This window comes from Plectropomus leopardus, chromosome 11 (genome assembly GCF_026936395.1).
Source record: "Plectropomus leopardus strain MGB_pleo_1.0 chromosome 11, ASM2693639v1, whole genome shotgun sequence".
NCBI classification, from domain to species: domain Eukaryota; kingdom Metazoa; phylum Chordata; class Actinopteri; order Perciformes; family Serranidae; genus Plectropomus; species Plectropomus leopardus.
This window is the reverse complement of record NC_142186.1, coordinates 17,555,895-17,577,246: the sequence shown is the minus strand read 5'-3', so window position 1 is coordinate 17,577,246 and position 21,352 is coordinate 17,555,895. Positions and strand designations below refer to the sequence as shown.

Below are 21,352 nucleotides of genomic sequence, written 5' to 3'. Positions count from 1 at the left end.
GTGGAGTTTGCCATCCTGCCCGTCCCATTTTCGGAAAATCCACTTTAATTAACATATCAGGGCTCCAAACGAGGCTAAACCTCTTCTCTGCAAACTGTAATCTGCCCAGTTTGAACTGACCAACCATAGAGCCTACATGATAAGGCTTGCCAACCGAAACACAAGGATAATCCAGTTATACCTGCTTATCCAGTGGACAGCTAAAAGCACTGATCTGACAGGCTCCCTCTGAAGTGCTATAGCTTGCATTTTGATCTAACCAAAGTGTTTTGATTTACTTATACCATGTGGCTTGATCTGATAGGATTCTCCAAGTCATTTTATCCGCATTATCTGGCATGTGCTCCACTTGAAAAACAAGATTAAAAATATGTACTGCTGGAAGGTTGCAGAGCACATGCATTTCTTTTATTCTTCCCTTGTGCCTTCTTTCACTTTATTCCCACCCAAAAAACTTCCTCCCACCCTGTCACTGTCCTAATCACCCAACCCTTAACCCACCTCTATAACACTTCATCCTTCATAAAATATATTTATGTTCCTTCCTTTCCTCCCAAAACATTTTAACACTCCCTACTTCTCCTGCCCTCCTTCAGAGTATCTATTTTGATCTGAAGGTGTCACAGGAGCAATGGCAGGGTGACTGTAGTTTCCTCCACCTGCAGACTCACAACCCCCAGAGGACTGCCAGGGAAAGTTGAACGGGCCAACAGATGGAGGCTATTGTGCTAAGGAGGGTGTGTGTGGGGTAGAGTGTGGCAGCAGTGCTGCAGAAGACGCAGGGAGGCGTGAGAGCGTGCGCGCGTGTGTGTGCATGAGGTCTACACTTGTTTTTGTGTGCGTGCAAGTATGTTTTGTGTGTTTGTGCCTTTGTGTTTATGAGGGGGGCTGTGGTAAGGAGGGGGTCGGGGGGAGCACGGCGGTTTAACACAAGATGTTTGAAATCTGTTGGCCTGACAGCATGTCACAAGACTGCTTGGTTAATAGAGTCTCCTGGAATGTCCTCTCCTGCAGTTTTAATGAACCCCAAGCCAAAAGGCCTAATGAAGCGTGCTCCGTTTGCCAAAACAGTCCCTCGGCTTGACCTCCTCTGACCCGCACCACTCCCACGCCACTTGAGGGTGGGTATCCATGGTGACCAGCCTAAAGAGTCCACCGGGCCAAAGTTGTCAAAGGGACAAAGAAGGGAGCCAAGTTAGAGAAAAGCGAGCAGTTAAGACAAAGGACGTCAGCACATGTGCCTGCATATGTTTAAAGATGGAGGTGGTTTCATCAGTTTACGATTTTAAATGTTGCATATTTCCGCTTCTCTTTGTTACCCTGACAAAAAAAAGGCCAGTTAGCAAAAAGCTGCTGTTTTCTGGCCAAGAAAACATTTTTCTTAACAAGCTCTTCCCCCTTGTCAGCATCCAAAATACACACAAACACAAGTGCGTGCACACACACGCACACACACAAGTTGGCCCTCATTGCAGTTTAACTATTCTTTGTTCAAGCCAAGCAAGAGCCTCATTATTCAATAAGTTAAGACTGTAACGCAGGCAGTGTTGTGTGTATTCAAGAGGGATGCCGGTGTGCATGCGGTTGTGTGTATGCATGCATGTGTGTTAAGTATGAGTTAAGGACTAATAAAGTGCAAGGCACCTAATTAAACAGTCTTTGTTTATGCTCTATAGCAGTGGTATAAAGTCAGCAGGCACAATACAGGGTGGTATGCCAGGTCGCTATGCTCTCATTTGAATAACTACAGACAACAGCAATGAGAAAGAAGGGGGCAATCAACTTCAAAAGAAATTCCTGCTTAATTGCAAATGTGTGAGAAAAGCAGCAAAGACAAAGAAGAATGTGCTGATTAAAGTTGCAATGCATTGCAATCATATATACATTTGTGTTTAAAAGTACAATGAATATCCTCAGGAGATGAGTGATGGATAAGATATAATTTGATTAAAAGTCTACTTTCCCATTCCTGATTGCATCTTGACGGGTCCTAAAAATGGAGCATGAATTCTGCCGATGCTGAAAATTGACTAAAGATAAACAGTTTCTAGACTGAATAACTTTTGATCAACGTTTTGTTTTGTTGCTTCGCTGCTGTGAACTGTTGAGGCACAGCGCTATGAAGTTAGAATAACAAGCAAGGACATGCAACGGTTCCCTTCTAGCGCCAAACATATAAAGAAATAAACTGCACATGGATGGTTGGACTTTTTTAATTATAATGTGAGTCAGTTCTAAGACCCCCTCAACCACTCGCCCCCCCTTTAAGAAAACAGGGTGGAAAACCTGAATGGGCAATCAGTGCTGTTCTGCCTGTGCACATTCCTCAATCGAGCACTCTAATAGTACCATTCATTATAAGCCTTATTAAAATAAACACAGACTTGATGATATAATAACAAATAAGCCAGGCTGCACATGCTGTCATAATCGACATATATTAAAAGTGCCAAGGAACACTATATGACCACTGTAATCTGTCTCCCTCTCTCTCTTCTCTCCCACACACAAACACAGGCGCCCACTTACACACACATACACATTGAAATAAAGTAATCAAGGTTATTTAAATGAGTGTGCAGGCTGCATAAACAGTGCAAACTGTAAAGAACATTACAGGCTATGCATTTCTGATCTCTCAAGGTGGTGGTGGTGGTGGTGGTGGGGGGTTGCTTGGTGGGTGGTTTTGGCCCATTTACAGACAGTTGTGACCTCAACTGAAGTGTTTGTTACAAGACCACACGCTGCAAGAAATATGCAGATTTTTACAAAATAAACAACTACATGCCTTACATGTGTTAAGATTAATCTGCTTATTCTTTGCAATATTTCATTTTATATTTTTTTGCCACCCGAGTTAGGACCAATTTAAATATTACTCATAGACAGAGTGTCAGTGTATGTCGGGGGCAGGATTGGAGGTTTTATGTGATCTGGCTGTGTATGTGTGTGAGAGAGGAGCTGGAGGGGTTCCTGAGTGCTACCAGCTGACATTCCCATGCAATCCAAAGACTAATTGATTAAAGGGTTATGAGCATGTGTGTATGGAGATGCTATTGGGTGTGCATGTGTGCATGGCAAATATGCGCCATATGGGCGAGGGATTGCACCTCAATTACTGTGAATGGGGTAAGTGTACTATGTATCAGCTCCCGCCTCTTTGGCTCTCATGCTATATGCTTAAATCTTCACAGTCAGGCTTGGGATAATGTAGACTCCCAAACAGTCATGCTAAACATTTCAACATACTGCACACAATAATGGAGGCCACTGACCTGAGTACTGATGTGAAAACTCTGACTTTTATTTACCAACTGTTACATAATTATTTTACACTCATTGCTGTAAATCATGTTACCATAGAAATGTACATAAACTATAAACTGGCTAATAAAAAAGATGGCTATTGACTTTCGAGTAATCTATTAGCAAGCCAAGCATAAAGGGTATGTAGGGTATGTGGGTATGTTGTTAGTAACGGGCAGATAAGCAGGCACAACGACAATTACAGGCTGTAAATAGAAGTTTTACAGAACAGTTTGACATTTTGGGAATATGCTGAAAGTTTTGCATTCTGGCACGTCTGAGGCTTACTCATTATCACGTTTCATCTTGCTGATTTAATCTGTACAAAAATTTAAGTGTTAAAAAAAAAGTCTTGTTGTCAATGTGAGGTTATGAGACAACCAACAGACTAAAGGGAGTCACTGGAAGTCATCGGTCCAGAAATAACATGGCACATAACCCCCTGTCATTCTTTCACACTTGGTTTTTGTACAGATATAACAATTGAGATGTAGAGTGTTAATTATTAGCATTAGAAAAGCTGCCTGGCTGAGTTTTTTTTTCTTTATACAAAGCTAGGCTGTTTTTTTCATCCTATTTCTGACAGATATCAGAATGGCATTGATCTTCTCATTTAATTTTCATCATCAATGTTATAAATTTTAACTAAGAAAAAGATAATAAGACAGATAATCTCTTAAAAAAATACATTCATCTGCCTACTCTATAAGCACTTCTAATGGCTGTACTGCATGTGAACGAAAATGACCAATCAGAGCTGAGGAATCTTTAATGCAGCTGTCAATCACTGCTCGAACTTGTGCCCATGCTCATGCTTGTGCGGTCAAACTGTCAAACTAGGCAGTGCTGATCAAATATGAATCAAGATTCTGTTACTGCATTGACAATTTCTCACCTGCAATGTTTTCAGAAACATATATTAGTGTACTGTATAGCTGTAAAATGAGAAAGTTCTTTTGGCTGGTGGGTGGTGCTGAGCTCTCAGCTTAGCTATATCCAACATGGTGGCTGGGATGAAAACTTTCCTATTTTACAGCTTATTGTATTAAGTTTCTGGAAAAAAAGTTACTTAAGCAATAGGTAATGCTGTTACAAAATCTTGATTCATATTTGATCAATACACCTAGTTTGACAGTTTGACCGTAGTTCACAAGCAGTGATTGACATGACTGACAGCTGTTTTAGAGACTCCTCTGCTCTGATTTGTTGTTTTCTGTGCCATGAGAGGCAGCAGGAGGATGGGAAGGGATTTCTTTCACACACTGTCAGATGTATGTAATTCATTCAGAATACTGTGATAGTTTCCGCAAATATGACAAAAAGTTATTTTCAAAAAAGTAACCAACTATAGCCTTAAAGCAAATCAGTGCATTTCCCCAAATGTCAACTGCTCCTTTGAATGCAAATCTTTACTTTTAACAAAAAGAGTTGACTGCAATTTCCTGAATTAAAACATCCTAACTCCCATGACAACAAAAGGAAGTTTGACTGCAGGCATGATATAAACAATGGTTGATTCATTCATTTGTTAATGAACAGAAAACTAGTTAATGATTATTTAGTAATCCATATGTTGGAATAGGGCATTCTCCATCAGGTCATTTTGCACTCAGGTAAACTCTATCAGAGAAATCTCTCTGCACTTGTAGTGATTAGTAGTGGTCTTGAAACAAAAAACACAGTTCAGGGCTGCATATTAAGAGTGTATTTTAGGCTAACACTGTGGATTCATTCAGTGCTTTGCAAAACTTCCATGCCAAATTGAGGATTAGGCCTATTTCATAGCGCTGTGTTTTATTGTAGTGACAATGTGCACTGGGGGCTGCTGCTGGATGAATTGACGCTACCAAATTGAACTAATTGCACTGTTGCCTGCCCAATGGGCCCCGTCTGGGACTCAGGAGAGCAAAGAGCTGAGAGCAGGCGAGTACATTACTGAATCCAACTAATTGCTCACACCTGTGCCTGCCCAGTTGACTCTGGTGGGGATTAGAGGGAACGATAAAGAGCAAAGCTGGAAACATATGGGTGTGGCAACAGGAGTTAAAGTTTACAGATCATGATCTTTCCATCTATCTGTATATTTATATTGATGTGAATTGGTCAAGGGGTGTTTTGAGCTGATGATAGTGTTGTACAGTAGACCAGGAGGTGGGTGAATTTTTGCCATCAGAAGTGTATAGTTCACGAGGCTTCTGAAAGCTCACAAATGTAAGTGGCCTGTTTTGTCACCAGCTCAAATACCCAACCTCAACCACCTCTCTGTTGTCAAAAAAGAAAACAAAAAGACTCAAAGACACACGAGGTGATTGCTGAGGTGCAGCCAGAAGGAAAGCATTGACTTTGGACTACTAAGTTATGAATCAGACTGTTTCCAATTTCAGCGCCATCTGCTTTAAGTTACCTGAAGAGTGGAGTAGCACATGATGGGCATTATATGGAAGTTACAGTACATAAATAAAAGAGCAGGTTAGAAGGAAATCCCTTTGGAAATGGGTTCCATAAGTCAAGGCTGACATACCTTTCCCACAAAGAGACAACAGCTACCTTTTACGGGTGTAACGATACATAAATATGGATCGATGTATTGATTCATGACCAACACTCAAACATCATCAATGCAAAGTGAAAACTAGAGATACACCTTTATTTTGGAAGTTCCCATGGCATGTCTGTCACCATTTCTGTCCAACTACACTTCCTTCTCAACGCCCTGACACACCAAGCCATCGGTCAGCTACCAGTCAATGCTGGGCCATAGGTGAGCATGCAGAGCCCTCATCGCTGCCGTGTGAGTCATGCATAATTGGCCATTGTTGGCCCTCACTGGCCTTTTTTTTTTGTTGATTCAGCATGTTGAATCTGCAGTGGCGACAGAGGAGCCAGGCAGCGAATGAAATCGCTCTGACTGACAATTCAGCTCAGCAGAAGAGAGAGAAACAAAAGTGAGGAAAGTAATCAAAAGGCTAAAGTCAACAGGGAGTGAGGTTGAAACAAACTTGTTAAATAAGTAAGACTGATGTTATTTAGCCACTGAGCTCTATAGAAGTAACTTTTTTTTTTTGGCTTGTGTTGTCGTTCTGTGGAACAAGGTAAATATGCTTTGTTCTGTCAGCACTGAAATGTATTATAAATGTGCTAACTGTTTAACTAACATTACGGTGGTCTTCCAGTTTACCCCTTTGAATGACGATTACAGACAATCGCTGTCCGCTGGTATCAGGGGGGATTCTCTCTCACACACATACATATCGTAAACATGTTGGTTTGCCATTAGTTTGGTGTGTTCACGTGCAACTTTTTGGCCAAGACACGGCGGCGTGAGGCAATGCCGCTGAGGGGGTTGATGGGGGTGATGTCCATTTGGTGTGTCAGGGCCTTTAAACATTAATACAGTCCCCGTGGCCTAGCAGCAGGCAGAAAACGGCAGCCAGCTAAGAAATAGACAATGAGGATATTTACTGATATTGTGTCTAGGACTTTAAACTTCTGGTTGGTCAATTTGTTTTTGCCTTTTTTTCCCCAGTTAAAAAACACAAGTGGTTCAGCACTTGTATTTGTCCTCTGTGACGGTTGTTCTTTGCAGCATTTACCCTGCAGCTTCTCCACTGAGATTGGAGAGTTGGTGACAGTGACAAGGACAGCGTTTGACTCAAATTTAAACACTTTTCAACTGTAATTTTTAATCAGAAAAACTGATTAATAATTACAGATGAATTCAGTGTTGTAGTTATCATTATGGATTTACTTTACTAAGTCTCTAAAAAGACAACGCCGTTCAAGGCTGGATCACGAAGCTTCTGAAAAGGACATGATCACACCAGGGATCTCATTGGAAAGTTAGGCAAATTAAACTTTGGCTGACTACTGCCCTACTTGTCTCATATCTATCGCAGGTGCCTGACTTGATTGGGCTGAAAATTGTATCATGTCAGACTTTATGATATCAGCAAATATCATATCATTGTTTAAAAAAATCAATATATCTTAATATCGTTTTGTGGCGAGACTTGTGATTAATACCAGTATTACTTTTAAATGTTAAAAGATTTATTGTCATGTTTTTTGTAAATCACATAACTTTTGGTTCATTTAATGTTTTCATATGTTGAATGTTGTCTTCACATTGAGAGTGAAGACAACAGACAGCAGATAAGCACAAAGTGAATAGGAGAAGGAGAAGGAAAAAAATAGAAGAAAGGGACTGTGCTGCTGATACCTGTTGTCAGACCAGAGGCTTCCTGGGCAAGGCACAGATGATCTCTGAGTCTCACAGCATGAATTCTACTCACCCTTCACCATACAAACAGCATGAGTACTGTGCACCGCATGCGTGCGCCTTGTGGCTCGCACAGACCATACACCATGCCTTGGAGAGACTCACACACAGAGTCAAACGCACACACAAAGCATCGCTCCTAGCACAACCTCAAACTCTGACCGACATGGTGTCCACAGTGTTCTCATTATAATCACCAAAGAATTTGTCTCAATCCGGAGGCAAAACAAACTACACACAAAAATCCTCTTTATCTTTACAACTTCTTCCGTTCGGACTGATGATTTTGAGGATGATACTGTTCCTTATGCTCTGCACAGAAACATCTAATCAGAAACATAAAACAGCTGCCCATCTGTAATTTACAGATGCTGCAGCTTAATGTCAGAAATACTAAAGCAAGCAATATCTACCTGGATGTAATCATTAGCTGATTCACAGTGACATTTAATGGGCAGAAAAATACTGTTCACTTTTTCCTTGTCACAATATATTTAAAAAAAATGTGCTTCGACAACTTCCACTGTTGTGTAACCATCTGTTCAACTTTGTGGTGGGACCTAACTTTTTGTTCTCACTTCTGTATTTCTCTATCTGCAGGCACAACAATCATCCACAATGTCTGACCATGTTTTCTTTTGTACAACTGTGAAATTGTGGGTCTTGTCTATTGTTGTTTGTGACCTCACCTTCATTGCTGTTACACCTTCTGCTTGTACCTTAGTAAGGTTAACACATCTCTCAAGGGGTATGATGTACTGCACCTTATGTACAAGATATAACAAAGAGATCGCCATCTGTATGGGTTTGGAAGAAGGGAGTATATTGTGTGTGTGTGTGTAAATGTGTGTGTTTGTGCGTGCGCACATATATCTGAGCATGAGGGCACAAAGCCATCCCCTTATGGCCCATTGTTTTGGAAGGGTATGACTCTTGCACCCCTCCCCTGCATGTTGGGGGAATAGAGCACAGTCTGGCTAATATTTAACTAATGACTGTGCCTTCCAGACTCGACCGCCCTCCTCTCACCAACTGCCAGAACCTGAGCCATCTCTGCAGTGAACGTCACTGAAGTGTGGCTGTGTGAAATAGAATGTGGAGGGATGGGGCTCTCTGCACAGTATCAGGGGAGAGGGGTACGGGAGAAAATAACTGTTGGAGAGCCCATAAAGGAGCTGTGAGTGAGGGAGAGATGGATGCACAGTGTTGTGTGGGAGGCCAACGAGTCCAGCAGTCTGAGAGAATGCCATATGCTACCTTGAGGCAGGCGAAGTCTAGCAAAAGGGGAAGGAGAAGCAGAGTTAGACAAGAGTGGCTGGTTTCCATCAGCACTGATATTATATGTGTCTGGCCTTCACATTACTCATCAAGGAGCACACTTATAGATAGAGGCTATGCCACTGACAGAGGGGAAACAAGAGAAGGGGCTGAAAGAGACAGAGGAAGGGAGGGACATAGATAGGGAGAATGACTGAAAAGGCATAATTAGATAATGAGGTCTATGTTCGTCAAGTGGGAGAGACAGAGGAGGAAAACACAAGTCTGTAAGGGCAAAATAACAGAAAGAGTGGGAATTAAGGGGGAAGTCGGGGAGACAGGGAAAAGATAGAAAAGATACAGCAGGCCTGATTATTGTTATGGTGTCACCAATGTGGACTGAAGCCCCCAGTGCTGCCAGGCAAATGTAGTATTAGTCACTTTAATAATTAATCACCCTGGGAGCATGTCGTTGCAGCCATGCACTGACCCATTTCTATAACATTTTTTCTCAACAGTAACATTCCCACAGAGCCACTCTTTTTCCATACCTACATTTAGTGAGGTGGGGGCGGGTGCAGGCCCAAATCCTTTGGGTCAACCCTGGTCATTTATTAGCCACATTTCTCAAGAGAAATAAAAGTAATCTCGCTGCTCTTCTCAAAGGCTAGAAACCATGCGGGGAGACAGAATAGCGGCCTCGGCTGTGGCCCAATGGGCCTTGCTGACTGTCTGTCCCGGTGAAATATGAAGCCCATATGTAGGCCGGCCATCTGAAAGAGAGACCCAACAGGGTTCCTTCAGGCTTTGATGCTCATCACCACAAAAGCAGATGGTGGTGTCCTGGTCTTTAAAGTTTTCTTTTTTTTTTTGCAACAACCGCCCCCCCCCCTTCTTTTATCCAATCCTATCCGGCCTATTAGCCCCCTGCCTGTCATGGTCTAGCAGCCTATGCTTAGCCCCCAGGGGGCTTCCAGAGCTATGGAATGAAGTCAAGCTTCCCCATTGACAGAGGTCTCACTGGATAGCTTTGAATAGAAGTCAACCGACTGAAAAGGCATGTTTTAGAGGACAAAATGGAATAAGGTGTGGGGTGGATCAATACTGCAGGGTTGTTTGGACTTGAAATGCTTTGCTCTCTGTGTGCTCAGACAAAGCAGCGCTGACTGCAGGTGGCAAAGAATTTTTCCGGACATTGGGTAAAAAGTAACAAAGGCTGTTTAATGGAAGAGAAACCTGCATGCATCTGTCTGAAAGATTGTGATCAAAGCAGAGAGACAACCCGCTGTGTGTGCTCTATACCGCATGTATCACTGCCCTCTTCACCACAACAGACAGGATTTGTCACTGAGGTCCAATCCCAACCTGTGTGCTGCTCGCACCCAAGCAATTTCTGCACCAGAAAGGCAATCAAGGACTTAAAGTCAGACACAATGCAAATAGGTCTGAGAGCCCATCTGTAGTAATCCAACAGTCCCTCCTGCACCAGTCTGCTCTCCGTCTCAGCCTCTCTGTGGCACAAGCCAATTAACTGTTTGATTCGGAGCCGGGGATGAATACCCTAATTGATTACATGGCGATAGTCGATTCAATTATCAATTTAGGCACAAAAAGCTGTGCAGAGATGCAATGCCCGGAAGTTTGCTGAACGAGTTCCTCAGTAACTTGGCAGCACAATTGCTGTGTGTGTGTGTTTGTTTAAGCGCAGGAGTGAAAAGTAAAGGAGGAAGGCATGGAAGCAGTGGAAGAGAGGCAGGAAGACTGACACTTGCCGTAGCTACTGCAGGTTGTTTACTTGCAGACTCCGACTTACACCTCTCCTCTGCCTCCTCTTTCTCCTCAACACAGATATTCCTCACTGCCTGAAGCGCACAAAGAAACACACAGGGTGAGAGACAGAAAGGCACACGCACACACACACACACACACACACACACACACACACACACACACACACACACACACACACACACACACACATATAAACACAAATATTTGCAACACAAATACCAAACCACAAAGATATATTAAATGGTATATATGGATATGGAGACATTGTACACATACAGTCAAAATTTACATATGAATTACCCTCATTAAGACACACACACCCTCAGAGAATAAACATACATAATTAAAACAAAGAGAAACACACTGGCACACGCTCATAGGTGCAAACACATGAACACACACAGCCACCTGGGTATTCAGGGATTTGCAGCAATTGAATCACATGAAAAAAGCCTTCTTTTCCTCATCATGCCTGTGATTCTGCCTTGTTTACCCTGTCATGGAGAGTTGCTCCGTTCGATCAGGCTGGAGAGGCACTAGGTTGGGTGGTTGTGCTAACGAAGTCTCAATGTACCGTCTGTCGACAGGGTAATTTCCCAGGATAGCTCTGTGTTCTCACTTCTTATGGTTCTGCTGGTAAAGATAGAAGAAGATCAGCACCTGAGTCACTGGAGAGGAGAAACCAAATGGGTAGAGACTCCAACCACTCTCCTCCCCAAGGTCTCAGCATACCTATCGTCACACTGAAAGTTGAGGTCGACCCATACATACACTTCTTTACAAGTCCAAAAAAATAAAATAAACGTGTTTGACTGTCTCCAGGTGGTAAGTTATATGTGCGTGCATCTTTTAAAGGTTCAGTATGTAGGATTTAGTATCATCTAGCGGTGAAGCGGCAGAACAGAAACTTCTCCGTGTACCAGGCGTGTAGTGAAATTACAATGGCCAACACACAATTGCAGATGGCCCTGTCTAGAGCCAGTGTTTGCTTTGTCAGTTCTGGGCTACTGTGGAACAACATAGTGGACACCGTGGAAGACAACCTGCTCAGCGTGTAGATATAAACGGCTCATTCAAAAGTATCAAAAACTAATGAAACAGTTATGAATATTATACACCATTTCTACCAGTCGACTCACCTAAATCCTATACAGTGGATCTTAAAAGAGTCCAGCAAGTTCTCATTTAAAGAAAAGTGTTTCTGAAGATTTCATGGCATCTAGCAATGAGGATTCCAGAGTGCAACCAGCTGAAACTTCTACCACTTCAAATTCCTAGAGTGTTCATTGTGCAGGAGATTTTTACCAGGAGACGAATTATCCCTCGAGGTCTTTTCTTCTCCAAAACCAATGGACCATGTCATTAAATTGGTAAAGACACTGACTAGAGTTGTTTTACATTAAAAATCAGTGTTTCTTCTATGCTGTTTGGCACGCCGCAAATGAGCCACTCACCCAGAACCGGCTAATGTGTGGTCACCAAGATTTTAACTGAGTAGAATTTTCTGGTCTCTTCCTGTCCAAAACGAATGGACACGTTAAATTAAACTGTCAAAAACATGAAAAAAAATAATAAATTTAAAAAATCACTGTTTATTCAACGTTTTGACTGCAGGGGGACTTCCGACTAAGCTGGCGTGTGAAAACGCGAATGACTCTATCTGGAGCCAGGGTTTGGCGTTTTCCATTCTGGGCTACTGTAGAAACATGGCGGCGCACTATGGGGTTCTCCGTAGATGAGGACCCACTCCCTATGTAGATATAAATGGCTCATTCTGAAATAACAAAAACAAAAATATTCTTATTTTCAGTTGATTACAAACTAATAATACTATATTCTATTTCTGCCGATATATCTCCCTGAATACTACATACTGAACATTTGACTGTCACTCATTAACCATAACTATGCCGAAGCCACATTTTTTTACAGTCACTGTTATACCATATATATCATATAATGTGAGTGAGAAACCTACATAATTAAGAACATCTTTCTGCTTAAAACACAGACATCACAGCATGTGAGAGAGAGCCTATGCAGCTACTTAATAATTGAAAATGTGAATTTAATAATCATATTTTCAGCTAATGTGGGTGGTTTGGGGCAATAGAGATACTGTACATTCTTGTTGAAACGGGGAATGGTCTCTTAAGGATTGCATAGCGACGATTCTTTGTTGATAGTTTGGTGCTGTTTAAATAATCAAGCTTAAGTTCACTACAGAGAGTCTTTATATTGAAATTTACATATCTGCACAGTTTTGATCATTATATAACAGGAAAAAACACATGATGGTGAACAGAGGAGAAAAAAATACCTTGCTTTCCTATAGAACTGCAGAGACTGTAAGCCAAGAAGCTACACACAATGTTTGCACAAGCTGCAATGTTGTACTATAGATGCTCACACTGATGCACACTAGCATATCAACCAGCGCAAGAGGCATACAGTGGCCTTCACATCGTGCTGTAAGCTGACAGAGAAAACCACCTTCTGTCATTATAGACCCCTGTCAGGCACTGATGAGTGCTCACACAATGACACATAAGTTACACCGCTTTTCCATTAACAGAGAAAGGTCTAGCAACAATGTGCCTCTCTGGCTGTGCAGGACAGAGACAAGGAGGTGATAGAGAAAGAATGCACGGACTGTGATGGGGAGGGTCTGTGTGAATAATGTTTTTAAAAAAATGTTGGAGACAAAAAGTGTGCCAAGGGGACTTCTTCATCAATCTGACAGGGTCCAACTTTGGCAAGCATGGATTTCTAAGCATGCTGTGTGTGGGTGAATACAAGGCCGCGCAGCAGGGGGTTGCATGGATATAAGGCACTGCAAGTGGTCCTCCCAGATGGCTGTGTCCCACTGTTAGTAGGAGGTCTGCAGCTTTTATCTATGACAGGCAGTAGGTCTTAACATCCTCCACACACACTGCCCTGCTCCAAGCCTGAGGCCCACAGAGCTCAAGTTATGAGAGGCAGGGTGTCCCAGCGCAGGAACAATTCCCTGCTTCCCCTCAGTCTTTTTTTTAACCAGAAAAAGAAAAGACCTCAATGACAGCCACCGCTCAGATGCGCAGGGGACTGAGGATGCTCACTCTGTTCTTTGGCAAGGTCTATCTTCCCTAACTGCCACACACAAACACACACACATACCCCATGAATGCCTTCGCACACATTGACACGCACAAATGCCCCAGCATGGCTTCTACCTCCTCAGAGGGTTGAAGCTGGTCCAGAGCATCAGCATTGTTGGAGAGGCTTAGTGAGGGGGAGAAGGAAAGCCTTCAAGAGTAAGAGCAGAAAAGATGGAGAGAGAGAAATGGAGAGACAGACAGAAAGATGCCAGGAGACACTGAGCCACGACGCATTCCTAATCGACTTGCTGCCGACTTGCAAATCCAGCATTCTCATCTGGTGTATGCAAGGTCAACTGTGAGATGTACTGAAACAAACTGAGTGAGACAGTGGGAGACGTAAGATGGGGAAGGACTGGATGAGTAACCGGTGCAGTGCATAACTGTTGTTAATAGAGAGAGGTGACAGGGTCTAGATTTAGGACAGTGTGTCTGCTGCTACATAAGGTGAATTTTAAAAATTGTCCGCTTCAATGTCCTCCACAATGCCACCTTGTTACCACTCAAATCTCCAGGAAGTCATTTTTCAGAGAGGCCGGTTTGTGTCAGTGTGTGTGAATCATTGCAGATAGGGGTTATTCTTTTATCCTTTGACCCAGATTTGAGGGAGTACTGAACAGGGGACATGAAAGACACGGACCTCCCAGCGGAGCCGGGGTCATGTGCAACCTGAACACAGGCGCACACCGGTACAGCCAGCCGAGCAGAAAACACTATTATGCATATACAGTGTCCATGCAGACACACGTAGCACATATGCTTGCAAAAGAAAAGTGCATGCATGCACACACATTCTCAAAATAATTCACATGACCAAGATCACCCAAAACAGGGCATGGAAATTCTGTCAGACACACCTGCCACAGCTCTCACGACAGACCTGCTCCTTCCCCCCTCCATGCACATGCATATTAGCTCTAATGAGGGAACATGCAATCACATGTGTGTAATCACTGGTCGTTATTGGAAAAAGAGCCTTTTTCTTCACATTAATATTCACATTTACACACCAATAGTGCCTTCATCCACACCTGTGCATTTCTGTGCATACTGCAGCTTTGCGATCATGACATTTATCCTGGTCATACAAGCATATATACATTGACAGAATATGAAACAGTTCAGCTGTAAGCATCGTAAAGGTGAAGGAGAACTGTAGTGTTTTCTTTCCATAGTTACAGCCTCGCTGTGATACAGCAGCCTGCAATGAAGGAGTGGGTGAGATGAGATGAGTCTCACAAAAGGACAAAGGTGAGTATATGTTTGTGTCAAAGACAGGTTGCAAGAATATGAGATAGAGGACTTCATCAATTATAAGAGCAGACAGGATGCAACAGACAAACAAGCTAAAGCTTATAATCAGTGCGAATGTCTGCTTGTCGATAACACAGGGAATGAAAGAATAGTGAATAGTGCAAATTCATTTAGAGAACATTTGCAGATGCAGAATGGACAGATTTACAGTGGGAAATGGGCAAATTTACAGGCAGAAACCTGGATGCAACAGAGACACAATATTGAGCTTCAGCCAGTGTTAAATATGGTCCCTCACCTACAACCAGATGGTTCCTCACTTCTGACCGCCACACTTCCATCCCCCTCCCTCTCTCAATTTTTGTCTCTCCAACAGTCTTCTGCCTCTCCCCCAGGGAGGGTAATAGCTAAATGCTGTCATTTCAGCAACTCAACTTAGTGCCACAACCAATTGTGCTGTCACAAAAAAACAGTCTTTACTCTGGATATGAGTGACGGTCTCTGGCCAGGCTCCTACAACTGCTCCCTATGACCACTGAAATCCCTTAAGGTACACTTCTTGTTAGAGGTGACAAGTCAGCTTGGAGGAGAAAGCCATTACCAGAGAAGAAAGGTATCAAGCAGCCTCCTGCTGGTGTAAATTGAAACCAAATACAATGGCTTTGAGCCAAGGAAGTATTCTGGGAAATCTAATGTGGCCATTTCCTTTGCCTGCTGGTAATTTTAAGCTTTCTTTACCTCGTATGAGAAATGTCTTTGGCAGTTTTTTTTATTTCAAAATTGAGATCTTTAATTCAATTAATTTATAAAGACTCTATCAAAGTACAATGCCCCAAAGACTCCCTGCCAATATTTCTACAACCTCTTATTTTCTAGCTGACTTTTAGAAATCCCTCATCGCCTACTTAGTAATTGCAGCCCTTCTCTCTTCCTCCTCTCTAGTCACAGTAAAGCCTGGGAGCTTGGCCACATGGTTCAGGGCTGGGCTACAATGCACAAGGACGAGGGGGGATGAGGAAACTAGTGGGGGTTCAGAGGCATAAAAGTTTCTTTCTTCTCCGCCCTTGCCTCTTTCTTTGAGCCAGAACAGAGGGTTGCCACGGCGATGAGGTTGGTCTGTCTCCCACGGCGTGGTCTGGGAAGAGCAGCAGCTTGCTCTGACATTTACTCAGGCTGGAGGAAACAGAGACGATAGAGGGGAGAAACACACAGACGTACACACACATTCAGCGAGAACAGTGAAAGGCTACGCATTAGCAACCGGCGGTTGCAGAAAGTGGATGGATTAAACGATAACACCTGTAACATCAGAGGGTTGACACACTCATGGAGAATTGGCTGCCACTGTCTTTATCTAAACCTTTTATCTTCTTCTTAGTGTCCATTCATCCCTAACTTCTATTCCTGGCCTTATTTTTTTTTTTTGCTGTCATTTAGATCTTGCCAGCAAGTCAGTAAGCCAACACATATTTCCATCCTAATCATATTCACTGCCAAACTCAAGCACACAACCAAGGCACAGACAACGAGCTAACAGACACAAACACACACATGCAAAACTATGGCCAGCCTACTGGGAGGCCAACTACCAATGATGCCAACAAGTTCTGCAGTCAATACTAGAAAACTTTGCCAGAGATTGTAGTGAACACAGTTAAAGAGCTTTTGTTTCACATTTCAGCACAGGAAAAGTTGACCCAGGATAAAAGCTATTGAGCGGATTCCTTTATATCACTTGTCTCTTGGTATGTGTGTGTGCATGCTTGAATGCTCGTGCAAGCATGTCGCTGTGTGCATGCAAAGCTATCCAGGGTGTAAAGGTTTCGGATCCATCATCAGGTCAACACAGAAGATCTCCGTATGCTGAAAAAGCCTGTGACGCTTGAGAACCCACAGTAAGTCAAAAACACTTTTGTGTTTTATCAAAAGCTGTTCAAACACTGTCTATTTCTGATTAAAGGAGACAACAGGCAGCCGTATCAGCAAATACAAGCAAGGAAATAGAGGTAAGAAGGAAATGACTGATGTGATGTGGGTATAAAAGATAAGCTTGAGCACAACATACTGCCGCTTTTACAGTAAACATGCAGCGTTTTTCCTCCCTAATGGATCAGTTAGCATACAACCCACAAGAGGCAGTGAAAGAGGAGGAAATGCATCACAATATGCCACAATGCAAGTCATGCAACACTCGCCACAATGCTGAAAGAAGTGGCATTTCATGAGATACATCCATATGTGCCACTTTAGGGAGCGTTCAGTAAGCGTATGCTAATGAACACTATTCTCTGAGAGAATACAAGCCTCTCTGTCAGTTGTGAATGAGCTTTGTTTTCCCTTAGACTGGAGCTCCGGTGGAAATGTTCACTTTTAGCCTCTTTCTGATTCTTCTGAATTTAAATGACGGCAACTTCAATGGGGATACTCTTTGTTAGCATTACCCACATGAACACAGAAGTATAAAAATACAGTTCTGCCAACATGAGAACAAAACTTTTCCTCTTCTCAGAGTACTATCTATGTTTCCTGTAGATCACCCCAGTAAAGTGCACTCAGTGGCATTTGGTCTTTGGTGCTCAAAGTGCGAAGGAAATATAAAAGGCTATACAGCAACATTTCTCAAATAAATACATAAAATAAAAATAATAATTCAGACCTCAAACTCTTTCCTCCAACTGTTCATGTCCATGCAGTATGACAAAACTTTCAATAACAAGGTCTGTTGGTTATAATGAGCAACTGTGTTACTGTATTCACAAATACACTTTAGCTTGTAGCAAAGTGCCAACAATTACATTTAGAAGACAAAAATTTTAAAATGAAGTCACCTTCAACTATGTTACTCATTCAAAGCTGCTTTTATTTTTGACCCCCAGACAAATGAAAGACACTGAAAAACACATGATCCTTGATATGCTATACTGAAGCCTTACTCCTGAAATGTTGAATGTAAAGTAAGTGAATAAATGGCCTTGCTTTTAGAACGATTGCTCTGGTTTGATCTGCCAGCTCATGAAACAATACCATTGCTGTGTCAATACAATTTCTACACTCTGTACTTACTTGCGATGTGTCCAAATTTTGACAGAAATGACATTTGTGGAATCTGGCAGCCTCTCTTCGTCTGCTCTGGGATTTGCAACTGGGGTGGAGCATTATCACCAACATCTGTAAAAAGGAGTAATAATTAGCCCTTTTAATGTCAATAATACGTCTGTCAAAATGAACATGTTTGATTTCTTTCTTCCTCTGGTCTGCAAATTGCAACTGGGGGGGCATCATTGCCACCATTTGACAAATGATATATTGACTCGCCAAAATATATGCTCAACACATCTGCTTGCTTGCTCTCTTTGTGTATTCTGTAATCATTTATTTATTACATCAAAAATTTCATATGCACGACATATTTGTATTCCTATGAATGTCTATGGTTGATACTGGCTGGCTCTATTACCAGCTGATCTATGAAGTTAATGATAGCAGCTGCCTTTTGCAAATGGTTGCAGCTTGTCAAGCATCTGACCACAAATCTAACACTTAAATCTCGAAGACTACAATCTAACATGCATATACGCTAAACATACCTCATGCTCATAGACCATACAGTCTGCGCAACAACACATGTAACATGTAAATAATAATATAGATTACAAATAAATGATAATGAAATGCACCTCTAGCAAGCTGAAGTTAGCATTTGAGTTATTGTTTGCATTTTCTGTGATGAAAAATACACATGTATATTTGCGCAATGCTTTGGTGGAGTTGGCCTGAAATTTCACAAGTTTCAAATGTGTTTGTGATCCAGTCCCAGTCAACATGGCTTCCACGGTCCAACGTTCCACACCATGGATGTATTATGAGACCTGGATACAGCATTCGCAGCGGGGCTCCATTCATTCCTACAAAAGCTGCTCAGTGGCTCATGAAGCCAAAAAAAACTCAATTTCTGCAGTTTGAAGTGACCAGGATGATCTGTGCTGCTTCCACATTATTAGGCCCATAGAGCAAGCGCACTAGAGACTTAGACCGGCTGAGCCAGCTACTTCCAGTTTAGCATCTTACTAACATGAATGAGAAAAAAATGATTTAATCCTACAGCTTTGCTAGCCTGAATCAAATCCTGATAGGGTATCAAGTCATTTCACAGAGCTTGTGACACTCAAAATAATGTAGGTCTATCCACTGATTTAAAGATGACAGAGGCATCATGTGACAGACCCAGCAATTCTACTGTTTGGCCACCATGAAAATTGGCTTCAAAGCCAGGTGCACTTCTTGGGGGCCACAAGTTGAGAGAGGGAGAGAATTATATGCACATGTGGGTGCAAGGTCATCAAAAAACAGCCTATGGCCTGTTCCACACTCAACTTTTTGACTTGTAGGTGCATCATCCAGGTATAAATGGCTCATTGCATTCTGCCATACTTCTTTCTGTGAACGCACTCATGCGCTCAAAATAGCAAGTTTAAGTACAATAGTATCCAATTAGAGCCACAGCACGTTTTGTTCATCACAATTCATCAAACTTAGCAACTGTGTTACTGTATTCACAAATACACTTTTGTTTGTGTGGATATTAATGTAGCCCAGCACAATTTACTTTACACTTTTATACATAATAAAATAGTCTCCACTGTAAAAAAGCAATAGGCCAGTTATAATTGTAGGTTGTTTCTTTACAAAATATTTCTGTAAATTGAACACTGTTTCATTGTTTTTCTATTTACAGTTTTATGATGTCATGATTTTACAGCACTTTGCTGTTAATTTTACCGATATTTTTTACAGTGCAGTCTACCAGCAGCCAGCCTTTGGCTTCCCTAAAATGCAGTGACCTTCCCTCTAATGAACCAAGGCAGGTCAGGACTCCTCAATACCAAAAATAGCTATCATTTTACATATTAATAAAAATATATCCTAATTTTCTGTCACTTATCAGACACTGTTATACCGTTGTTTCTGCCATGACTTCCCCAGTCTTCATTAACTTTTCTAAAATGAGCGAAACAGCACCCCCCCTGAGATGTAAGCCGTTCTGTGTGGTCAAAGCCGGTATTGCACCCTTAATGCTGAATGACAGGTGAAAGGAGCTGTTACTGTCATAACTCTGCGAAATGGACAGGCCCGTGGACAAAATAAACTTAAATGAACTGTGAAGGTAGACCAATCATGCTCTAGCCTAATGACAAGCAAAAGACACTTAATCACTTCGAGGAACAAACTGGGAGTGTTAGCTTGTTTCATATTACTGCTAATGATGCTTTGCTAATATGTAAAGCTCGTTAGCTTAGCAGCGATGGACAGATGAAAGAGGACTCCTGAAAACTCAGACAACAGTGCAGTTGGAAAGACAAGGACACTTAATCCACATGACAGAGAGAATGATCGATGTAGACATCAAATAACGTCTGTTAAATGCACTTTGTGTCTATGTGTCTTCTCTGTTTATGTATGTGCTTGCTGTAGTTTTCGTCTGATAGTTAGGCGTCTTTGTTGCTGTCTGTGCGTGTCAGTGTGTGTCTCACTGTGTGTCTCACTGTGTGTCTCACTGTGTGTCTCACTGTGTGTCTCGTTGAGGTTATATTACATACTGTACCTTGTTTCCCTGGACATTCTGATGCTTTTGTAGCTGTGGGGACATCACCTGCAGTGTGATGAATGATTTGAGTCTCCCTCAACTTTGCGTTTATTGGTCCGTTAAGTCGCCTGTTGCATAAATGCGCATGCGCATAAGGCTTTGCAGAACTAGAGTAATTTTGTCTTTTGTATGCCAATCGGAAATATTGTTCTGTAAGACATGTATTTGATAAATGAATGTTTGCCTTTGGATGATAATCATTCAAAGATTATTAAATAAATGTAATATAAAATACAATATATAAACAATCTTTTCTTTACAGCTGAGTTTGCACCTTGTTTCTTACTGTTGTACCTTGTTTTTTTTTGTTGTTTTTTTTACTAGTGCACCTTGTATTATACTATTTATATTGTTCTTATGCTTGCTTATCCTGCACACACCTTGCTGCTGTAACAATGTTAATCTCCCCATTGTGGGATTTAGGAATATTTTAAGGGATTATCTTATTTTATCTCATCTTATTTTATCATAGGGTTGACTATTAGTCCTTTAACAAAATGTTTACATAATGAGGTTTTTGATAAATATTCAGTGTGGAATGACCACATCACTTTACTGTAATCCAGACTCCAACACCAGGAAAAGACAACACGTACGATATTCAGATAAAACCTTCTATCTAGTCTCATATAGACTGTTTAAAATAATTGACATCTGATATCCTCTACTGTGGACTACTGTTTT

The 21,352-nt window shown here is 41.8% G+C and overlaps 1 protein-coding gene across 1 annotated transcript in view; it reads right to left on the bottom strand.

Moving 5' to 3' along the window:
* The window catches only part of nphs1 (NPHS1 adhesion molecule, nephrin), an 81,377-nt gene extending 60,285 nt beyond the window's left edge, over positions 1-21,092 (bottom strand). The window contains exons 1-2 of the mRNA XM_088084130.1: positions 20,627-21,092; positions 18,088-18,192 (exon numbers count right to left, since the gene is read on the bottom strand). The gene's annotated coding sequence lies outside the window, so the exon portion shown is untranslated. The remainder of the gene's footprint in view (positions 1-18,087; positions 18,193-20,626) is intronic.
* Between the last annotated feature and the right edge of the window lie 260 nt (positions 21,093-21,352).